The following is a 21,133-nucleotide window of genomic DNA, read 5'->3' as shown; positions in this document are numbered from 1 at the left end:
CTTATAGAGCTGGGGCAAAGTTCTCCAGAAGGCTCTATATTCTTCTAAATCAGCGTCCAATATATGGTACTGTTTCTCCCAGAATTAGAATTCATGGGTCCAGCAATCAAGGGGTGGAAATGGAGGTGGCACCACTGACCATTACCCCTAGTGATCCACTAGCAAAATGTTTGCTTCCTGTTCCCAAGACATGCTCTGCTCGCCCAAAGGTCTTTAGTTCCATAGGGAGGAATGCTTTCGTCTAGAGACACAACGATGACTTCATTGAATTGGAAGTTAAGACTGCCACCTGGTCACTTTGTGTGCCTCATGACTCTGGGTCAGCAGACTAAGAAGAGAGTTATAGTGTTGGCTGGGATGATTGATCTGGACTACCAAATTGGATAATCCACATGGTGGTAAGAAATAGTATGTCTGGAATACAGGAGATCCCTTGGGGTACCTCTTAGTATTACCATGCCCTGTGATTAAAGTCAATGGGAAACTACAGCTAAAACCAGGCAGGACTTCAAATGGTCCAGATCCTTAGGGAATAAAGATTTGGGTCACCTCACCCGATAAAGAACTGTGACTAGTTGAGGTACTTACTGAAGGCAGAAAGAATACAGAACAGGTAATAGAAGTTAGTTATAAACAACAGCTACAATCATGTGACCAGTTATGGACTCAAAGACTATAATTATCATAAGAATTTCCTCCTTATCTTGTTAAGAATACATTTGTGGCCAGGCACAGTGGCTCACGCCTATAATCCCAGCACTTTAAGAAGCCAAAGCAGGTAGATCACTTGAGTCTAGGAGTTTGAGACCAGCCTGAGCAGCATGGCAAAAACTTGTCTCTACTAAAAACACAAAAATTAGCTGGGTGTGGTGGTGTGTGCCTGTAGTTCCAGCTACTTGGGAGACTAAAGCAGGAGGATCACCTAAGCCAGCAAGGCAGAGGCTGCAGTGAGCAGAGATCATGCCACTGCACTCCAGCCTGGGTGACTGAGTAAGATTCTGTACCCCACCCCCCCAAAAATACATTTGTGTGTATATATACACATATTAAGCTAAAACAGGCTTTTTCTCTCTTTTCTTGTTGCATTATGATTTAATCTAATTGCACAAAAATTTGAAATTACAACTCTTCCCATTTTCTAAGAGGAAGGTTATGCATGCCTCCATATTCAATTCTGCACTGTTACATTTGAACCATATTGTGAACTTTACATCATGATGGATCAGCTTAGAATTCCCATGCAACACTTCAAAGTATAAAATGGAAGCAATTTTTAGAACTGTGGAAAGTTTTCATGCTAAAGATAAAAGCCATTTTTAATGGGCAACTTACTTTGTGTTACAACGTACCAGGTTGCTGCTATACTTTAAAATGTTGGTCACTAAATATCATGGACCCTGAACTGGCTTCTACTCCTAAAATGGGTTAACTATCACTTAGGTGACAACTGTATTTCTTTCACTTACGAAGACTAATCCATAGTGCATCTCAGCTGTGTTTCTTATAAAATAAGAATCGTGCAACCAACTGCCTCCCATGGGATAAGAACACTGGTAACAGTGGGTTAAACTATTTTTTTTTTTTTTGAGACGTTGTTTTTTTTCACTGTTGTTACCCAGACTGGAGTGCAATGGCACAATCTCAGCTCACCGCAACCTCTGCCTCCTGGGTTCAAGCAATTCTCCTGCCTCAGCCTCCCGAGTAGCTGGGACTATAGGCATGCGCCACCATGCCCAGCTAATTTTTGTGTTTTTAGTAGAGACGGGGTTTCACCTTGTTGACCGGGATGGTCTTGATTCTTGACCTCATGATTCACCCGCTTCGGCCTCCCAAAGTGTTGGGATTATAGGCGTGAGCCACTGCGCCTGGCCTTAACAGTGGGTTAAACTATTACACAATTATGCTAATATTTTATTAATTCAAAAGCACTTTACAAGAATATATAAGTATGGCTTCCAATAGAAATGTTATACCTGGACTTGGTACCAAGCTCACAGATTTGAGTTTGCAAGGAAAAAACAGGCTTTCAAGTTAAACAACAATTTGTAACCAAAACTTTAATCCCAAGGATTCTCACAAAACATATTACAAATGACAGCATGAAAAAAAATCTTGCACAGTAACTCAAAGTTCGTCTCTACAATATACCCTTAAACTGGCAGGTCATTTTTGAAATCTCAAATTTGCACATAATGTCATGAACAGCCATGTATTTATATACAGCAATCAAATAAGGAACTTATGACTTAAGCAAAGATAAACTTTCTTGAAATTTAACACATTCTATACCAACCAGGCAACCTCTGCCCAGGATAAACATGAGTTGGCTTTTTCAAAAACGCTCTAATTTACTAGTGCAGCGTTTTTTACCCGATGCCTTGTGTTTCACAGCAACTTTTAAAGACTGCTCATTCAACTATAGCTGCATCCTATACCCCAAAAAAGTAAATCTTAGTTCAATTTTGCCAGTCGTTTCTGTATTTAAAAAAAAATTCACACTTCTGCTGGGCGCGTTTAGAGGTTTATCATCAGTCTATGCATAACTAAAATTCAAAGCAAATTCAATTTTGCTTAAGGGAACAACATTATAAAGTAACAGTTCTTGGTATTACATGCCTCACATGATCCATTTCAAACCATAGAGAATTACACCTTTGTGTCACTGTTTCAAAAGACAAACAAATTTGAACAGCTAAAACATCTTAAAAATGCACCAAGCTGTGGGGCGCAGTGGCTCACGCCTGTAATCCCAGCACTTTGGGAGGCTGAGGTGGGCGGATCACCTGAGGTCAGGAGTTTGAGACCAGCCTGACCAATATAGTGAAACCCCCTCTTAAAAAAAAAAAAAAAATGCCCCAAGCTTATGAAGTCTCAAACAAAACTTGAATTTTCTGTACATACTCCTGTCAAATGAAGTAATTTCCTGTACACCACTTCTCTTGCAAACTGGTCTTCTATTTCCTTTCATTTGACCTAGAACGGCCACGAGACCTAGAGAAGGATCGGGACGGCTTGTGATTTCTCTCCCGAGACAGCGATCTCTCTCTACTCCTATCTCTAGAAACGGACCTGCTCCGGCTGCGAGAGAAGCTTCTCCTTCTTGGAGATCTGAGACGAAGTGGAGGACTCCTCCTACGATAATCATCTCGAGGACGACGACCCCAAGAGGGAGGTGGGCCTCGATTTCTGCTTTTTTCACCATTCGACAGTTCCACTTTTACACGGCAGCTACATACTGTTCTTCCATCTAGCTCTTGGACAGCATCAGCTGCATCTCGGGAATCTTCAAATTCAACAAAAGCAAAGCCGGGAGGGTTTCTAGCAACCCACACACTTCGGAGTGGTCTATAGTAGCCAAAAGCCCGTTCCAATTCGGTCTTGCTGCCATTGTTTCCAAGATTGCCTACATAAACTTTACAGTCCAACGGACAGGAATCACGATACATTTCAAGATCTAGGGTAAAAAATGCAGAGGTTCAAATCAACATGCTCCGATGCGTCTTCCCGCTTTCCTCCGGCCCAACATACACCGATGCTCAAGCTCACCCTGCGTCCACGCAATGGCTCGTCTCTTATTACTTTGTCATGTAAGATAAGCTAGCTGTTTTGACTTTACGTCAATATTTTTAAGTGTTCATAATTTTATATCATGGTGTTTAAATTATGGGATATCAGTAGAAGAGTAAATATTACTCAAGAACTTTACCTCCTCTACTGGGGAAGGGACTAGTGTGTTTTCAGTGGTGCACAGGATAATTATATCATATTAGGTGGAACTATGACCCTGTTTTATTTATTTATCTATTCATTCATTCATTTTAAGACAGGGTCTTACTCTCTTGCCCAGGCTGGAGTGCAGTGGCACAATCATGGCTCACTGCAGCCTTGAATTCCTGGGCTCAAGCAATCCTCCCACCTCAGTCCCCAGCATCTGAGATCACCAGGCCTGGCAAATTTTTTTATTTTTATTTTTGTAGAGACAGGGCCTCACTATGTTGCCCAGGCTGCTCTGGATCTCCTGAGCTCAAGAGATCCTCTCACCTCAGCCTCCCAAAGTGTTGGTATTACAGGAGCGAGCCACCACACCCAGCTTGTTATTGTCTTTATTTGAAGATTAAGTGTAGTTTAAGGAGAGACGTATGGTTCAGAAGTATCTGGATTTGGCAAAATAATAATAATAATAAATTAATTAAAATTTTAAAAAGACACGTGTCACAAGTTGACAAGGGGTGAACTTGTGATGGTTAATTTTAGGTGTCAGTTTCACTGAATTAAGGCAAACCTAAACATCTGGTAAAACATTATTTCTGGTTATGTCTGTGAAGGTATTTCTGGGAGAGATGAGCATTGAATTAGTAGACTAGGTAAGGAATATCTGCCCTCATCCAACGTGGGCAGACACCATTATATTCACCAAGGTGATGGATAGAACAAAAAGGCAGAGGCAAGGCAAATGTGTTTTGTCTTCTAGAGCTGTGACCCCCATCTTTTCCTGCCCTTTTACATCAGCACTCCTGGTTCCTGAGCATTCCAACTCTTAAGGTTTCAACCAGAGGCTCCTGGTTTCTCAGTCCTTGGCCTCAAGCTGAGAGTCATGTTATTGGCTCCCTGGTTCTCAGGCCTTTGGGCTCAGACTGAATTACACCACTAGCTTCCCTGCTTCACCAGCTTGCAGGCAATGTATCATGGGACTTCTCTGTCTCCGTAATTGCATGGGCCAATTCTCATAATAAATCCCCTCTTGTATATATACTATTGGTTCTGTTTTTCTGGAGAACATTGACTAATACAGATTGTTGGGGTCCATATCCTGTTTTCTTGAACCTAGGAAGATCCCTGTGGCTGCCTGGACAAAAAGTACTGCAGAAGGGCTACTATGTTATTTATGAGGCTGGATCATAAAAATGCCATGCACTGGCCAGGTGTGGTGGCTCACACCTGTAATCCCAACATTTTGGGAGGCTGAGACAGGCGGATCACAAGCAGGAGATCGAGACCATTCTGGCCAACATGGTGAAACCCTGTCTTTACTAAAATACAAAAATTATCTGGGCATGGTGGTACTTGCCTGTAATCCCAGCTACTCAGGAGGCTGAGGCAGGAAGATCATTTGAACCAGGAAGTCAGAGGTTGCAGAGAGCTGAGATCGCACCACTGCACTACAGCCTGGTGACAGAGTGAGACTCCATCTCAAAATAAAAAAAAAATGCCAAGCACTTCCACCTTCTGCTCTTCAATTGCTTATTCTTGGAACACATCAGTCATGCTGTAAGAAAGCTCAGATTAATGCCTGGAGAAAGCACCTGGAGAGGCCATGTGTAAGTTTTCCATCTGATGACCCAGCTGAGGTCTGAAACCATGTCCAGCTTCAAGTACCAAACAAGTGAGTAGTGATACCTCCAGATGATTCTGTCCCTCAGCAATCAAGTCACTCCAGACTTTGAGTCTTCTTAGCTGAGGCTCTAGACATTGTGGAGCAGAGATAAATTGTCCCTGCTGTGCTCTGTTCTGATTACTGACTCAGAGAATCTATGAGTAGAATACACTGGTTACTTTATGCTACAAAGTTTTTGGGTGGTTTGTTACACAGCAAGAGATAACTGATAACAGTATCTGATGATATGATCATTTGGTAATTCTTTCATCATTCAATGTAATATTTAAGCACTTGTGTATTCCTAAAATAAATTGTTCTTGCTCATGTTGTATTATTCTGTTGAACTTTTGGGTTTAGTTGCTAATATAATGGAGATAAAATATTATAATTTCAAAACAAAGTTGGGGGCAGGTGCAGTGGCTCCTCCTTATAATCCTGGCACTTTGGGAGGCCAGGTGGATCACTTAAGTTCAGGAGTTTGAGTCCAGCCTGGCCCTGGCCAACATGGTGTAAACCCTGTCTCTAGTAAAAAAAAAAAAAAAAAAAAAAAAAAAAGCCAGGCATAGTGGTGGGCACCTGCAATTCCAGCTACTCAGGAGGCTATGGCCAGAGGATCACTTGAACCCAAGAGACAAAGGTTACAGTGATACAAGATCACAACACTGTACTCCAGCCCGGGTGAAGTGACAGAGTGAGACCCTATTTAAATAAAAATAAAAAACAAAACAGAGTTGGTCTTAACTGTTTATGCCTTCTAAGGGGAAGGTAACATAATTCACATTAGATGTGAAATGAAGATCAATAACACTCCCTTCTGCTTTTCGAGCAATCTCTTGCTGTCTTTTTTTCTCTCTTTGGTTTAAATTTCATAATTATTATTATGATTATGCCTTTGAACATACTTCTCATTTCCTTGCCTCCCTCCTTTTTCTACACTTGTCTTGCAAAAAGTCCAGCCTCAAATAACCTCAAACATCCCCTCGTTCTGTGTGTGCACCCGTGCACCCAAGCATTGCTAGAGAATCGTACAATTGCACCACTTGGTGTCACCTTAACTTCCTAATCTCAAGCCTCAAAGGAGTGCTCAATATCACCCAGAAATATACTAACTCTCTAGTAAACTCTATACGTCAACCTTCAGAACACCTAATTTACAGCTTTTCCTCTTTTCTTTTACCTGATTTTTCCATCCATTTCTACCTGCCTTTCGTTGCCGAACTTGACTTTTACTTTATTGAGCAAATCAAAATAATCAACCCAGAGCTCCCTCAGGTTGCCATTATTTTCTGCTTCATTCTTGGTTTTGTTTGTTTGCTTAAGACAGAGTCTCACTCTGTTGCCCAGACTGGAGTGCAGTGGTGCAATCTTGGCTCACTGCAACCTCTGCTTCCCAGGTTCAAGTTATTCTTCTGCCTCAGCATCCCTAGTAGCTGGGATTACAGGCATGCACCACCATGCCCTGCTAATTTTAGGATTTTTAGTACAGACGGGTTTCACCATGTTAGCCAGCCGGTCTCAAACTCCTGATCTCAAGTAACTGCCTGCCTCAGCCTCCCAAAATTCTGGGATTATAGGCGTGAGCCACTGTGCCCGGTCTATTTTTTAACTTTTAGTAGAGACGAAATCTCACTATGTTGCCCAGGCTGGGCTCTAACTCCTGAACTCAAGTGATCCTCCCACATCAGCCTCCCAATCTTTCTGGGATTACAGGCATGAGCCACTATGCCACGCCAGTCTTCTGCTTCATTCTTCATACATAGGCTGTGCTCTATCACCACATGCTGCCTCTTTCAAATAATTACTTTTGCTGCTGGGGAAGGAAATTAGCAGTTTTTGAGTATCTCACATCCCAGGTACCTTACTTACATTTTATTTTCAGACAGGTATTAATATCCCCATTTTGCTGAGGAGAAAATTGAGGCCCAGTGAATGTAAGCCCTCTGCCCTACCTATATTGCCCAGTGCAAAGCTGTCAGCTAATTCCAAGATCAGTGCTTGCTTCACTCCATCGCAGTAGGTTATCATGTCAAAGACTGTATGTACGTTGCTGTTTCAGATTTATCTTTTTAAAAAATAAGACTGTCCACAGAAGGAAAGTCCCAATAACTTTGTTTTTTAATCTTTTGAAGGGCATCAGTGTGTAAGGCTATTGTCAGGTCCAGCTGGGGCTGATGGCAGGCTATAACTTGAAGAGGTCCCCTTGCTCAATCTCTTTCTTGTTCTTCAGCATTTTATTTTTAGGAGGTAAGTATAATTGTTAGTCACTATTCAACTCGTACCCTTAAAACTTAATGCTAGAAAAATGGACACTTGACCTAAGTTCATGAAACTGAGAGCACATTTCTGTGTTTGTGATATATGCATTGCATGTCCCACTCTATATTTGGGCACTCTAAAAAAATGAGAGCCATGCTAAGTTAACATCATCAGAGGAAAAAGAAAAGGCAATTTTCTACAATTTTATAAATGTTTAAAACTATGCAATATTAAAACATCTTCTCAAAACCAAGTAAATAAGTGTGCATGCTTATGTGCACCTTGGAATGTCTTTAATTATGTGTTTCTTTGTATATTATTTCTTTTTCTTCTTTTTTTTTTTTAAAGACGGGGTTTCACCATGTTGGTCAGGCTGGTCTTGAACTCCTGACCTCAGGTGATCTGCCCGCCTTGGCTTCCAAAGTGCTTGGATTACAGGCATGAGCCACCACGCCCGGCCTCTTTGCATATTATTATCGTGGAATGCAAATGAGCCAAAAAGGCTGGACACACTTTCCCCTCTGGGTTCTCAACTGGCACATCTGACTTTGGCTTTCCATCTAAAGGCAGATCCCAACTAGGGTTTGGAACCACTGGGAAAATTCCTACAGCCCTTGGAGATGAGAAGGAAGGAGCTGGGTACTGCAGACCAAGTAAAATAGGTCTCAGCCTTCAAAGCCTTCACTTTGCCCTCCTTTCCTGGCTCTACAATGCATTGCTATGACAGCAAGTGACAAAAGGGTATCTTACTGGGGTAAAGAGTGGGAGGAAGTGGGAGGGGGTGGCAATGCTGATTGAGGCATGGGATAAAAATATATAGAACGTTAAGCCCAGAGCTGCATAATTTCAGCCTTATCAGCTTTGCTGAAAGTGATATTTATAATGCGTTTGCAACATAGGAAAAATGAAAGCAGGCCCTGTTTCTCTGGGTCACCTTCTCCTTCCCCACCTGACAGATAGGCTGAGCCTTCAGACTACCCAGGGCTTCCCTCCACCCTTACTGCGCACTGGCTACCTCTATGATTTGTCTCCCAAATCCTGCTGCCCAAGCCTGTCACTTGCCCATTCCAAACTCCTGTTTCCTTAGAGATTCTGATTTCACTGAACCAAATACTGACATGCAATCTGTATTTTTGCCTTTCCTGTCTCTTCCCCTTCCTCTAGTAGGAGCTTTTCTTTGGGGAACCGACCTTTCCCCATGGACGCCCATCAAAATCTTTGATGAGATTCACATAAAAAAGGCAGGAACTGGAGAGGTGGTCTTCGAGGCACTGTTGAAATTAAGCCCATTGCAGCTGTAAGTCCATTTATTGCTCACAACAGCCTCAAGATTGGAATTCGGATTCCATAAGGAGAGAAACCTGGGATCCTGCCAGAATTGCGTTGTCAACTAGCTACGTTTTCCAGATAGTACTGAGCAAAGAAACATATATTTTCTGAAAATATCTCCCTTAATCTACTGCATTATCACACAAAGAATTTTACAAAAGTGGTTTGTGGTTTTACATCTAGCAAGAAAGTAATACTCAGTTCAAAAGAACTGAGTTAATTTATTTTTGCAGAGTAAAGTGATTCCTAGTCCCCCATATAAAGCAGAGTGGCTGCAGCAACATTGATTTTTTAAAACTTGTCTTAAAACATTTATCTTTCACATTATTTTAAAATCTATATTGCTAAGACAAGCGTCTTTCTTAGAAAAAGAAATCTCTGATGCAATGCTACAAAAATAATTTTCACTGAAGATGGTGTCTATCTATTGCTGTTTTCTGATTTCGAAGCTGCAGGGTGCAGTAATGTCTTCCAGCCTAATTTCTTCAGGCTTTGTAACTCTCTGCCATTTCCGAAAGCCTTTAGTTCAAGACACCTCCCCCGCCTTTTTTTTTCTAATATGGAGTCTTGCTCTGTTGCCCAGGTTGGAGTGCAGTGGAGCAATCTCAGCTCATTGAAACCTCCGCCTCCCGGGTTCAAGTGATTCTCATGCCTTAGCCTCCCAAGTAGCTGGGATTACAGTTAGATGCCATCACACTTGGCTAATTTTTTGTATTTTTAGTAGAGATGGGGTTTCGCCATGTTGACCAGGCTGGTCTTGAACTCCTGGTCTCAAGTGATCCACCCGCCCCAGCCTCCCAAAGTGCTAAGATTGCAGGTATGAGCCACCACCCCCAGACCCTTATTATTTTCTCAATAACATTTTCTTTTCTCTAGCTTACTTTATTGTAAGAATATAGTATATAAAACATATAAGATACAAAATATGTGTTAATAGATTGTTTATGTTATCAGTAAGGTTTCTAGTCAGTAGGCCATTCATAGTTAAGTTTTTTGAGAGTCAAAAGTTATACTCAGTGGCCAGTTGATACTGTATATATCTATGGTTTGTAAAAAGAACAAAACAAAACTGAAACAAACTTTTGATGCTTCTTGTTGGCGTTGAGGCTGTTGGGGAAAATGCCTTTTGGCGCAGCTGCGGCTCAGGTCATGCATGGTGAGGCTGGACCTGTTGACTTTGCAGCAGGCATACATTTAACTTCAGATTGCCATGTTTCTATATATAGTGACATAGCATTCTGCTGCCATTCTTAGTTGTCTCCATCTTAGGAGTGTCAGTTGGCATGAGTCTTTGTTTTTTTTTTTTTTGAGATGGAGGTTTGCTCTTGTTGCCCAGGCTGGAGTGCAATGGCACAATCTTGGGTTATTGCAACCTCCACCTCCCAGGTTCAAGCGATTCTCCTGCCTCAGCCTCTCAAGTAAGCTGGGATTACAGGCATGTGCCACCACACATGGGTAATTTTGTATTTTTAGTAGGTTGGTCAGGCTGGTCTCGAACTCCTGACCTCAGGTGATCTGCCCACCTTGGCCTCCCAAAATGCTAGGATTACAGGCGTGAGCCACTGTGCCCAGCTTTGCTATTTTTTTTTTTCCAGTTAAGTGTGATAGTTTTTTTTTGTTTGTTTTGTTTTGTTTTGTTTTTGAGACCTGCTCTGTCGCCCAGGCTGGAGTGTGGTGGCGCAATCTCAGCTCACTGCAACCTCCGCCTCCTGGGTTCGATAATTCTCTGCCTCAGTCTCCCGAGTAACTGGAATTACAGGCACCAGCCACCATACCCAGATAATTTTTGTATTTTTAGTAGAGATGGGGCTTCACCACCTTGGCCAGGCTGTTCTTGATTCCTAATCTGTGATCCACCTGCCTTGGCCTCCCAAAATTCTGGGATTACAGGTGTGAGCCATCTCCCCCAGCCTAAATGTAATTGTTTTCAAAGTGTTTGTTAAACAAACTGTAGAAGAAGTATTCATTGTCAGCAAAATGAAGAGCCACTGCCCATCAATGAAAGTTCAAGAACCTTCTGCACCTAACTGCAATTTGCAACATTCTGTTATTTTTGTTTTGTTTTGTTTAGAAGGCTGCAATCTTTTTGAAGTTAAACGGTATTACATTAAAAGAGGAAGAAGGAAAAGAAGAAGGCTTGTTTGTGTAAATATCCTGTTCTTCAACAACCCTTCACCTGATTGTTTAGATAAGTGGTTCTCAAAATGTTTTTCTGGCGTAATCTGGGAGCTTGATAGAAAAGCAAATTTTTGGGTCCCATCTCAGCGCTGCTGAATTAGAAACTTTGGGGATGACATCCAGTAATCTGTGTTTTAACAAGGCTCTAGGTGATTTTGATGCACGCTGACATTTGAGAACCCCTGGTTTAGATAATCCTTGCTTTAATTAATTATAACACTGGTGAATTTCCAGTATTCATTGAACGTTCATTAGCTGCCATTTTTCTATACAGAAAAGCCTTTCTTTCTCTTTATCCCGTCTCTCCCCCATCACCACCCCCATCAGTATGGATTCATAGACTTTGGAAACTGAGTTGCTAATTCTTGAATGCCACCATTCTCTTTCATGTCCAACTAGTTCTTCATTAATCTGATAGAATCCCCTTCAAGCTATTCCTGTGTTCTTTCCACCAGGCACCAGAGTTTTTGAGAGCATCCTTGCATTACGATGCAAAAAGACTCAATAATTTGACTGTGCATTTAGTGTTTTTACACTAAATCTTGAGAGTAAGAACTAAGTCTGCTATTTAATATTTCTCTGAGGGGACTTGATACCTAAATAATGTTCTATATAAAAAATGTACTTGAGCAAGGGAAGTGTTTGACCATTTGTTTGGAAAGGGCAAAAGGCTGTTCACAGTTACATTAAAGTCCCTGTGATTCTCGGACTAGGATAATGCAAGGTTGATGTAATGTATTTTGTTATGACTTTAGGTGAATTAGTTTGACTCTGAGGTCTGATCCCAAATCAGATAACAGATAAATATATTCATAATTGACAAGAGCAAACTAGAGATAGGGAAATATCTGGTTTCAGTTTTTATTTTGTATAGTTTTAGGATCTATGTAATACAACGCATACAAAGCTACATTAAATATCTCAATTACTCTTACCAGAGTACCCTAAGCACAAAAACTAATTTGCAAAAACAATAATACCTGCACTTATTAAGTGATTACTATGAACCAGAAACCTTACCAAGTGCTTAACGTGTTTTAACTCATGTGTTGCTTTTGAAACCTGGATTAGATAAGGGTTTTTATTATTCATATCTTACAGAAAAGTAAATAGAGGCATAGATTGTTCAGTAGTTTACTCCAGGTCACGCAGTTAAGCAGTGTTTTCACATTCCATGGTCTTCACCACCACACTCTAAAACCTTTCTAAATTTGTGCTTGTAAATATAATTAACTAAGGATTTTGCCCTATGATTATCTTATTTAGTTTCATAATATTTTCAGGAAGAGAATAGAAGCAGTGGAATATTATGTAAAGAGTTCAGGAGTTTTGAATGTCAAGACCTGTGTGTGGGTTCCAATTAAAGCTCACATATGACCTTGAGCAGCACTGTTCTGAACTTCGGTTTCTTCATGTATAAACCAGGTCTAATAATAGCTGCTCTATCTAACTCATAGATTGTCATGAGTATCAGATAGTATAATGGGTGTAAAAGTGTTTTGTAAATTGCAAAGTGATAAACAGAAATGGGTCAGACACAGAATCTTAACACTATAAAGGAACTTAGGTTTTTTGGCTGGGTGCGGTGGCTCACGTCTGTAATCGAAGCACTTTGAGAGCCGAGGCGGGGAGATCACTTGAGGTTAGGAGTTCAAGACTAGCCTGGCCAGCATGGTGAAACCCCGTCTCTACTAAAAATACAGAAAAATTAGCTAGGCGTGGTGGCGCATGCCTGTAGTTCCAGCAACCTGGAAGGCTGAGGAAGGAGAATGGCTTGAACCCAGGAGGCAGAGGTTGCAGTGAGCCGAGATCGCACTGCACTCCAGCCTGTGTGGCAGAGCAAGACTCCATCTCAAGAAAAAAAAAAAAAAGAAACTTAGGTTTTTCTATTTATAAAACAGTGAGTTCACGTCCCAGTTTTAAATATTCTAGATACTTAAAGGATTTTCTTTACAGTTTATTTATGACTGAATTTTTCAAGCTGGCAAATTTCCTTTTTTCTACCATAATTTATTTGACTTCCCATTCTGGATTTATTAAAAATGTTATAATATCATTATGTAAATAAAGTGACTTTTGGATGCTTTTTCCCAAGGGCAAATTTTAACTTCTTGTCATGTTTCCATTTTATCTGCAATATTCAGGCGACATAGTCTGCTGCTCTGGTGGCTCATGCATTTGTGTTTTGCATATTTCAAACAAGAAAATAGAGAAAAAAGAGAAGTCAGCCAGATGGGATTCTCTTTCCAGGCAGAGAAGAACTAGAAAAATTTGCATGGCCACGACCTCTTCTATAGACAAAGGATGCTTGTTTTCAGGACTGGGAATTGGTGAGAGGGTGACAACCCATCCCCAAATTCCTGAGGCAGCCCTAGGTTTACAATCTGAGGTTCTGGAATAGTTCCCAAGATGCAATTATTTCCAAATTTAATCAAGCCCCAGAAAAGAGCTAATTAAAAATAATCATATAAAACAGCAGGCCCTTTCTCCAAAATTAAGCACACACTTTCTTATATTGGCTGTTTAGCCAAGTCTTATGAAGACCCAGCCACCTGTTTGGAATGGGGGGAGGTGTTAGACTTCCTGGGAGGTGAGGTGACTGTTCTTGGCAGCCACCTCTACCCAGGCCTTCCTGGAATCTGCCATTGTCAGCCTCTGCCAAGAAATGTTTTTGTACTTAGTGGGTAAAGAGGAAGTAATTTTTTGACCTCTATTCAAATCCCTTTTGCATACTCTTGTTCCTACTCTTTAAATGACATAATTACAGCAAAGCTCCTAAAACAGTGGATAGCACTGAAAATGAATGGGATTCTCCCTCTTTCGTCTATCTTTCTAGCTCCCTGCAGCCCTGGCTGACCTATTTCCCCAGGCTCTGCCCTACTACCCCAAAAGTTGGGTGTGGTTCTGAGAAGGTTTTGTTGGGGATTTACATTTCAGTTTGCATTGATGATTTAATCAATTGCTTATGCCTTTTCCAGCAGAAAACCAAGCAGAATTTTTTTGTCACCAAATATGTTTTATCAAAATTAGTATCTCACTGAGTAGACTATCATAAAGTATATAGGGGGAGAATTTTTCTAAAATCAGGAAACTCTCAAGAATACATAGAGCATAAAGGAGATGCTTGGGAAAGCAATACTTTGGAGTTGGAGTTGAGGAGATTAAAGCTCTTTTCCTGATGAATGTTAACTTGTATTAACAGCTAAAACAAGGCTGGTTTTGGTGGCCCGTGCCTGTAATCTCAGCACATTCAGAGGCCAAGGCATGTGGATCACTTGACATCAGGAGTTCAGTACCACCCTGGCCAACATGGTGAAACCCTATCTCTACTAAAATTACAAAAATGAGCCAGGCTTGGTAGCACACACCTGTAATCCCAGCTATTTGGGAGGCTGAGGCAGGAGAATCACTTGAAATCAGGAAGCAGAGATTGCACCACGAACTTCAGCCTTGGTCACAGCAAGGCTCTGTCTCAAAAAAATTTTAAAAAGCTAAAACAAAACAAAACAAAGCCCCAAGAAATAATCACAACATATTTTAAGTTCTTCTTGAGAGTTGAGGATTTTTCTTTTCTTTTTCTTTCTTTTTTTTTTTTGAGACGGAGTTTCGCTCTTGTTACCCAGGCTGGAGTGCAATGGCGCGATCTCGGCTCACCGCAACCTCCGCTTCCTGGGTTCAGGCAATTCTCCTGCCTCAGCCTCCTGAGTAGCTGGGATTATAGGCACGCGCCACCATGCCCAGCTAATTTTTTGTATTTTTAGTAGAGACGGCGTTTCACCATGTTGACCAGGATGGGCTGGATCTCTTGACCTTGTGATCCACCCGCCTCGGCCTCCCAAAGTGCTGGGATTACAGGCATGAGCCACCGGGCCCGGCCCGGATTTTTCATATTGATATAGACTGAGCAGTGAAGAAATGAGCTCTGACTACTCAGAAAAACCTAGTCTTAAAGCAGAATTGTATCATTTTATTTTACAATATCTCTTATTTCTATCTTTAACTAAAAAATTTTTACTTTGGTTTTATTTTTTGCATCAAAATGGTTTTATTTTTTGCATTGTTTTGTTTGTTTGCTTTTAATTGGCATATCCTTTACATAGAGTGCACACATACTAGGGGTACAATTTCATGAGTTTGGACAATTGTATACACCACCAGTTGTAACCACCACCCCAATCAAGATATAGAATATTTTCATCCCTCTCAAGGGGTACTCTCCTTGTGCCCCTTTCCAGTCGACCTTACTCGCCCCAGCTTAAATATAAGCAACCACTCTTCTGATTCCTATCACTGTAAGTTGGTGTCAAAGGAAAAAATTACCACAAGTTTGAAGGATCTAATTGGCTTCTATTTGTAATTTATGAACCAAGACAGTATCTTCTCTAAAAATTCAGAAAAGGCTCCAATGAGCTGAGCAGAGGAAGTTGGCTTTATGAACAGAAAAGGGCTGAAGAAAGCAGAAATAGGGAACAAAAAACAGATTGATCATTTTAAAGTTTCTTTCCTTATAGGGCTAAAACTGAGGAGACTTTCTTACATACTAGGCTAAAACTGGCTTGTTTAGGGATTTGGCTATTTCTTTCCCCTGATTTCTTGGAAGATCAGATGAACAATTTAATTTGGTGACATGAAACTTTAGCAGGAATGACTGCATTTTGATTTGTTCTTTTGGGGCTTAGTGCAGGAGCTCAGTCTAAATCAATGGCCTCCTATAAATTTTATTTAACAATAGATATACCTCGAGGTCAGGAGTTCAAGACCAGCCTGGCCAACACAGTGAGACCCTGTCTTTACTAAAAATACAAAAATTAGCTGGGCGTGGTGGCAGTCACCTGTAATCCCAGCTTCTTAGAAGGCTGAGGCAGGAGAATTGCTTGAACCAGTGAGGCAGAGGTTGCAGTGAGCCAAGATCATGACACTGCACTCCAGCCTGGATGACAAAGCCAGATACCATCTCAAAAAAAAAAAAAAAAGATATACTTATTTCAAACTCATATTATAAATGGAATCATGACTCTTCATGTCTGGATTCTTTCACTCAACATCATTTATCTGAGATAGCAAATCTCTCATCCATGTGGTTGATTGTATTCATAGTTTGTTCCTTTTACTGCTTTTTAAAAAAATTGTGCTAAAATATACATAAAATTTACCATTTAACTATCTTAAGTGTACAATTCAGTGGCATTAAATATATTCATAGTGTTGTGCAACCATCACCATTATCCATTTCCGGAACTTCTTCATTATTCCAGACGATATTCTGAATGCATTCAACAATAACATCTTACCTACCTTCTCCCAACCCCTGTTAACTACTGTTATAATTTCCGTCTCTAAGAATTTGACTATTCTAGGTACCTCATATAACTGGAATAATATAATCATTGTCCGTTTGTGTCTGACTTCTTTCACTTAGCATACTGTTTTCAAAGTTTATCCCTGTTTTAGTGTCAGGATTTCCTTCCTTTTTAAAGCTGAATAATATTTCATTATAAGCACATATCACATTTTGTCTATTCATTCATCTATTGATGGACATTTGGGTACTTTCCACCTTTTGGATATTGTTAATAATGCTCATATGAACATTGACATATAAGTATCTGTTTGAATTTCTGCTTTCAATACCTTTGGGTATGTACCTAGAAGTGAAATTGCTAGGTCATATGGTACTTACATGTTTAACTTTTTGAGGAGCTACCAAAGTTTTCCACAGCACCATTTTATATTCCCACCAGTAATGCATGATATTTCCAATCTTTCCACATCATAGCCAACATTTGCTATTTTCCAATTTTTTGATAATAGCCATCCTATTAGATGTGTGAAGAGACATCTCATTGTGCTTCCGATTTTCAGTTCCCTAATGGCTAATGATGTTGAGCAACTTCCCACACTTGTATTTATTATGTAGCCCTCAAACTTTCCCTGACATTTCTCTGATCCCCCTGCAAGAGGGATTTGAATTACTATGTGATTGTCTATCTATCTATCTATCTATCTATCTATCTATCATCTGTCTATCTGTTTATTTAGTTTTGAGATGGAGTTTTGCCCAGGCTGGAGTGCAGTGGAGCAATCTCGGCTCACTGCAATCTCTTCCTCCCAGGTTCAAGCATTCTCCTGCCTCAGCCTCTCAAGTAGCTGGGATTTCAGGCATGTGCCACCACAGCTGGCTAATTTTTGTATTTTTAGTAGAGACAGGGTTTCAACACGTTGGTCAGGCTGACCTCGAACACCTGACCTCAGGTAATCCACCAACCTTGGCCTCCCAAAGTGCTGAGATTACAGGCGGGAGCCACCTTGCCCTATCTACTATGTAATTTAGAACAGTAAATTATAAATGTTTTATTTCCACAGAGAAGTTGATTTATTTACTTATTTATTTTTCTGATACAGAGTCTTGGTCTGTCACCAGACAGGAGAGCAGTGGTGCCATTACATCTCACTGCAGCCTCAGCCTCCTGGGGTTATGATTCTCCCACCTCAGTATCCCAATTAGCTGGGACTATTGGTATGTACCACCTTACCCAGCTATTTAAAAAAAAATTTTTTTTAGAGATGGGGGGGTCTCCCTATGGTACCCAGGCTGGTCTCAAACTCCTGGGCTTAAATGATTCTTTACCTGGCCTCCCAAAATGCTGGGATTATAGGCATAAGCCACCACACCCAGCCTCTCATTTTTCAATTCTAACAATTATGTATTTTGTTGAAAATTGGTTAAAGTTTTCAATTTTCCCTAAGTTCAAACAGTTACTGTTTTTTTCAGTTTTAAGTTTTTTTGTTTTTTTGAGAAGGAGTTTGACTCTTGTTGCCCAGGCTGGAGAGCAGTGGCACAATCTTAGCTCAATGCAACCTCCCTGGTTCAAGGGATTCTCCTGCCTCAGCCTTCCAAGTAGCTGGGATTACAGGCATTTGCCAGCATGCCTGGGTAATTTTTGTGTATTTTTAGTTGGGACGAGGTTTTATCACGTTGGCCAGCCTGGTCTCAAACACTTGACCTCAGGTGATCTGCCTGCCGCAGCCTCCCAAAGTTCTAGGATTACAGACATGAGCCACTTGCACCTGTCCTCAATCAGTTATTCTTACAGATTAATTGGAAACTGTCTAATTCTTATATCTTTAACAAGTGCATTTAAAATAGAATTCATTTGGAAGATTTGTGAACAGAAAATTCTGTTTCCAAGTTTTTTGTGTGTTCAGATATGCAGAGCTTTCTTCCTTTTAGATATAATTATGTTGTCTGAAGTTTCCAAAAGTTCATATAGTGAAGGAAAATTTTCCAAGTATGTTTTTTCAGAAACAAGTTTTCTAATATGTGTTTCTTTCTAAAAGCAGTTACTATATCATCTACTGTTAAAATATCGCCTATGTGTTGAAAAGGTGGTCTGATTTGTTTCACTCCAAAAAAAATTTTTTTTTTTTTTTTGAGACAGAGTTTCGCTCTTGTTACCCAGGCTGGAGTGCAACAGCGCGATCTCTGCTCACCGCAACCTCCGCCTCCTGGGTTCAGGCAATTCTCCTGCCTCAGCCTCCTGAGTAGCTGGGATTACAGGCACGTGCCACCATGCCCAGCTAATTTTTTGTATTTTTAGTAGAGCCGGGGTTTCACCATGTTGACCAGGATGGGCTGGATCTCTTGACCTCGTGATCCACCCACCTCGGCCTCCCAAAGTGCTGGGATTACAGGCGTGAGCCACCACGCCCGGCCCCAAAATTTCTATAATTACTAAAGAGCCTCTTATCATTACTTAAAAGTCAACATATTTGGAACACTTATCTTTTTGTAACTCTTCACCAAATTTGATGATTTCTTTAAGGATTTTGACTGAAGATAACCAGAAAACTGTTGTCTTCATCGTTACTGTTATGGCCTGAATATTTGTCCCTCATCCTCATTCATATATGAAAACCTAATTCCCAATGAAATAGTATTTATAGGAGAACGATCCAAGATGGCCGATCGCTAACATCCCGAGATTGCAGCTCTCAGGGAAGGCGCGGAGAACTAGAGGACGCCACACTTTCAGACAAAGTCTGGTTGCTCACGGAGCAGAAGATCCCCCAGTGGAGGAAACACACGGGTCACCAGCGTGACTCTCGTGGCCGGTGCAGCGGTTCTGCCCGCACCTCGGTGCGGCAGCTCTTGGAGCAGAGTAAACACATTTGGAGGACCTGCACGGGTCCCCAGCACAACACCAGAGCCCGGCGCAGTGGCAGTGACGGCACCTCGGTGCGGCAGCGCTCGGCGCAGAGTAAACAGGACGGGTTCCCCTTCTGACCGAGGTTTGGAGTCCTGGGAAGGCAGAGTCGCCTACTACGGACACAAGAAGGAAGCCAGACAGGAGAATCCTGAGCAGAAAAGCAACATCAGTTTTAACGCCGCTGCTCTGGCCCTGGGAACTAACAACCTGGACGTCCACTCAAGAGACCTAATCTGAAAGTTGGTAATTTCAAAGACGACAGGAGGATAAATCTACAATGACGGGAAGAAACCAGCGTAAAAAAGCTGAGAATACTCAAAGTCAGAACGCCTCTCCCTCTAAAGATGATCATAGTTCCACATCAACAATGGAACAAGGCTTGATGGAGAACGAGCGCCTCCTGATGACAGAATCACTCTTCAAGGAATGGATAATAACAAACTTCGGTGAGTTAAAAGAACATGTTGTAGCCCAACGTAAAGAAACTAGGAACTTTGAAAAAAGGTTTGATGAAATCCTATTGAGAATAGACAACTTAGAGAGGAGTATGAGTGAATTAATGGAACTGAAGAATACAATACAGGAACTCCGAGAAGTATGCGCAGGTTTAAACACTTGAATTGTTCAAGCAGAAGAAGAGATATCAGAGGTCAAAGTACAACTTAATGAAATAAAACGTGAAGAAAAGATTAGAGAAAAAAGGATAAAAAGGAATGAGCAAAGTCTCCAAGAAATGTGGGACTATGTGAAAAGACCAAATTTATGTTTGATAGGTGTACCTGAATGCGACGGAGAGAATGAATCCAAGCTGGAAAATACCCTTCAGGATATTATTCAGGAAAATTTTCCTGAACTAGCAAAGCAGGTCAACATTCAACCCCAGGTAATACAGAGAACACCACAAAGATATTCCTCAAGAAGAGCAACCCCAAGGCACATAATCGTTAGATTCACCAGGGTTGAAACGAAGGAGAAAATACTAAGGGCAGCCAGAGAGAAAGGTCATGTTACCCACAAAGGCAAGCCTATCAGACTTACAGCAGATCTCTCAGCAGAAACTCTACAAGCCAGAAGAGAGTGGGGGCCAATATGCAACATCCTCAAAGAACAGAACCTTCAGCCCAGAATTTCATATCCAGCCAAACTAAGCTTCACAACTGAAGGAAAAATAAAATCTTTTATGAACAAGCAAGAACTCAGAGATTTTATTACCACCAGGCCTGCTTTACAAGAGCTTCTGAAAGAAGCATTACACACAGAAAGAAACAACCAGTATTAGCCTTTCTAAAAATACACCATAAAGTAAAGAGCACCAACATAAAGAAGAATTTATACCAACGAATGGATAAAACAGCCAGTCAACATCAAATGGCAGTAACCCTAAATATAAATTGACTAAATCCCCCAATCAAAAGACACAGCCAAAACCCAATGGCATGTTACATCCAGACCTGTTTCACATGCAAGGATACACAAAGACTCAAAACAAAGGGATGGAGAAAGATTTACCAACCAAATGGAGAGCAAAAATAAATAATAAATAAATAAAAAGCAGGAGTTGCAATTCTCGTATCGGATAAAATAGATTTTAAAGCAACAAAGATACAGTGGTAGAAGGATCAATGCAACAACAAGAGCTAACGATCCTAACACCCAGATACGAGACTTAGATTCAATGAGACAGAAAATTAATAAGGATATCAAGGACTCGAACTCAGATCCGGAACAAGTAAACTTAATAAATATTTATAGAGATCTCCACTTCAAATACACAAAATATACATTC

General features: G+C 40.8%; 1 pseudogene across 1 annotated transcript; it reads right to left on the bottom strand.

Annotated features, from left to right (window-relative positions):
- Positions 1-2,859: 2,859 nt before the first annotated feature.
- On the bottom strand, positions 2,860-5,695 carry LOC100414578 (serine/arginine-rich splicing factor 3 pseudogene; annotated as a pseudogene). The gene has a single exon (XR_013526647.1). The product of XR_013526647.1 is annotated as a serine/arginine-rich splicing factor 3 pseudogene (transcript).
- Between the last annotated feature and the right edge of the window lie 15,438 nt (positions 5,696-21,133).

This window comes from Callithrix jacchus, chromosome 14 (assembly GCF_049354715.1).
Source record: "Callithrix jacchus isolate 240 chromosome 14, calJac240_pri, whole genome shotgun sequence".
Taxonomy (NCBI): domain Eukaryota; kingdom Metazoa; phylum Chordata; class Mammalia; order Primates; family Cebidae; genus Callithrix; species Callithrix jacchus.
Note: the sequence above shows the minus strand (reverse complement) of the source record. Positions and strands in the feature narration are given on the sequence as shown.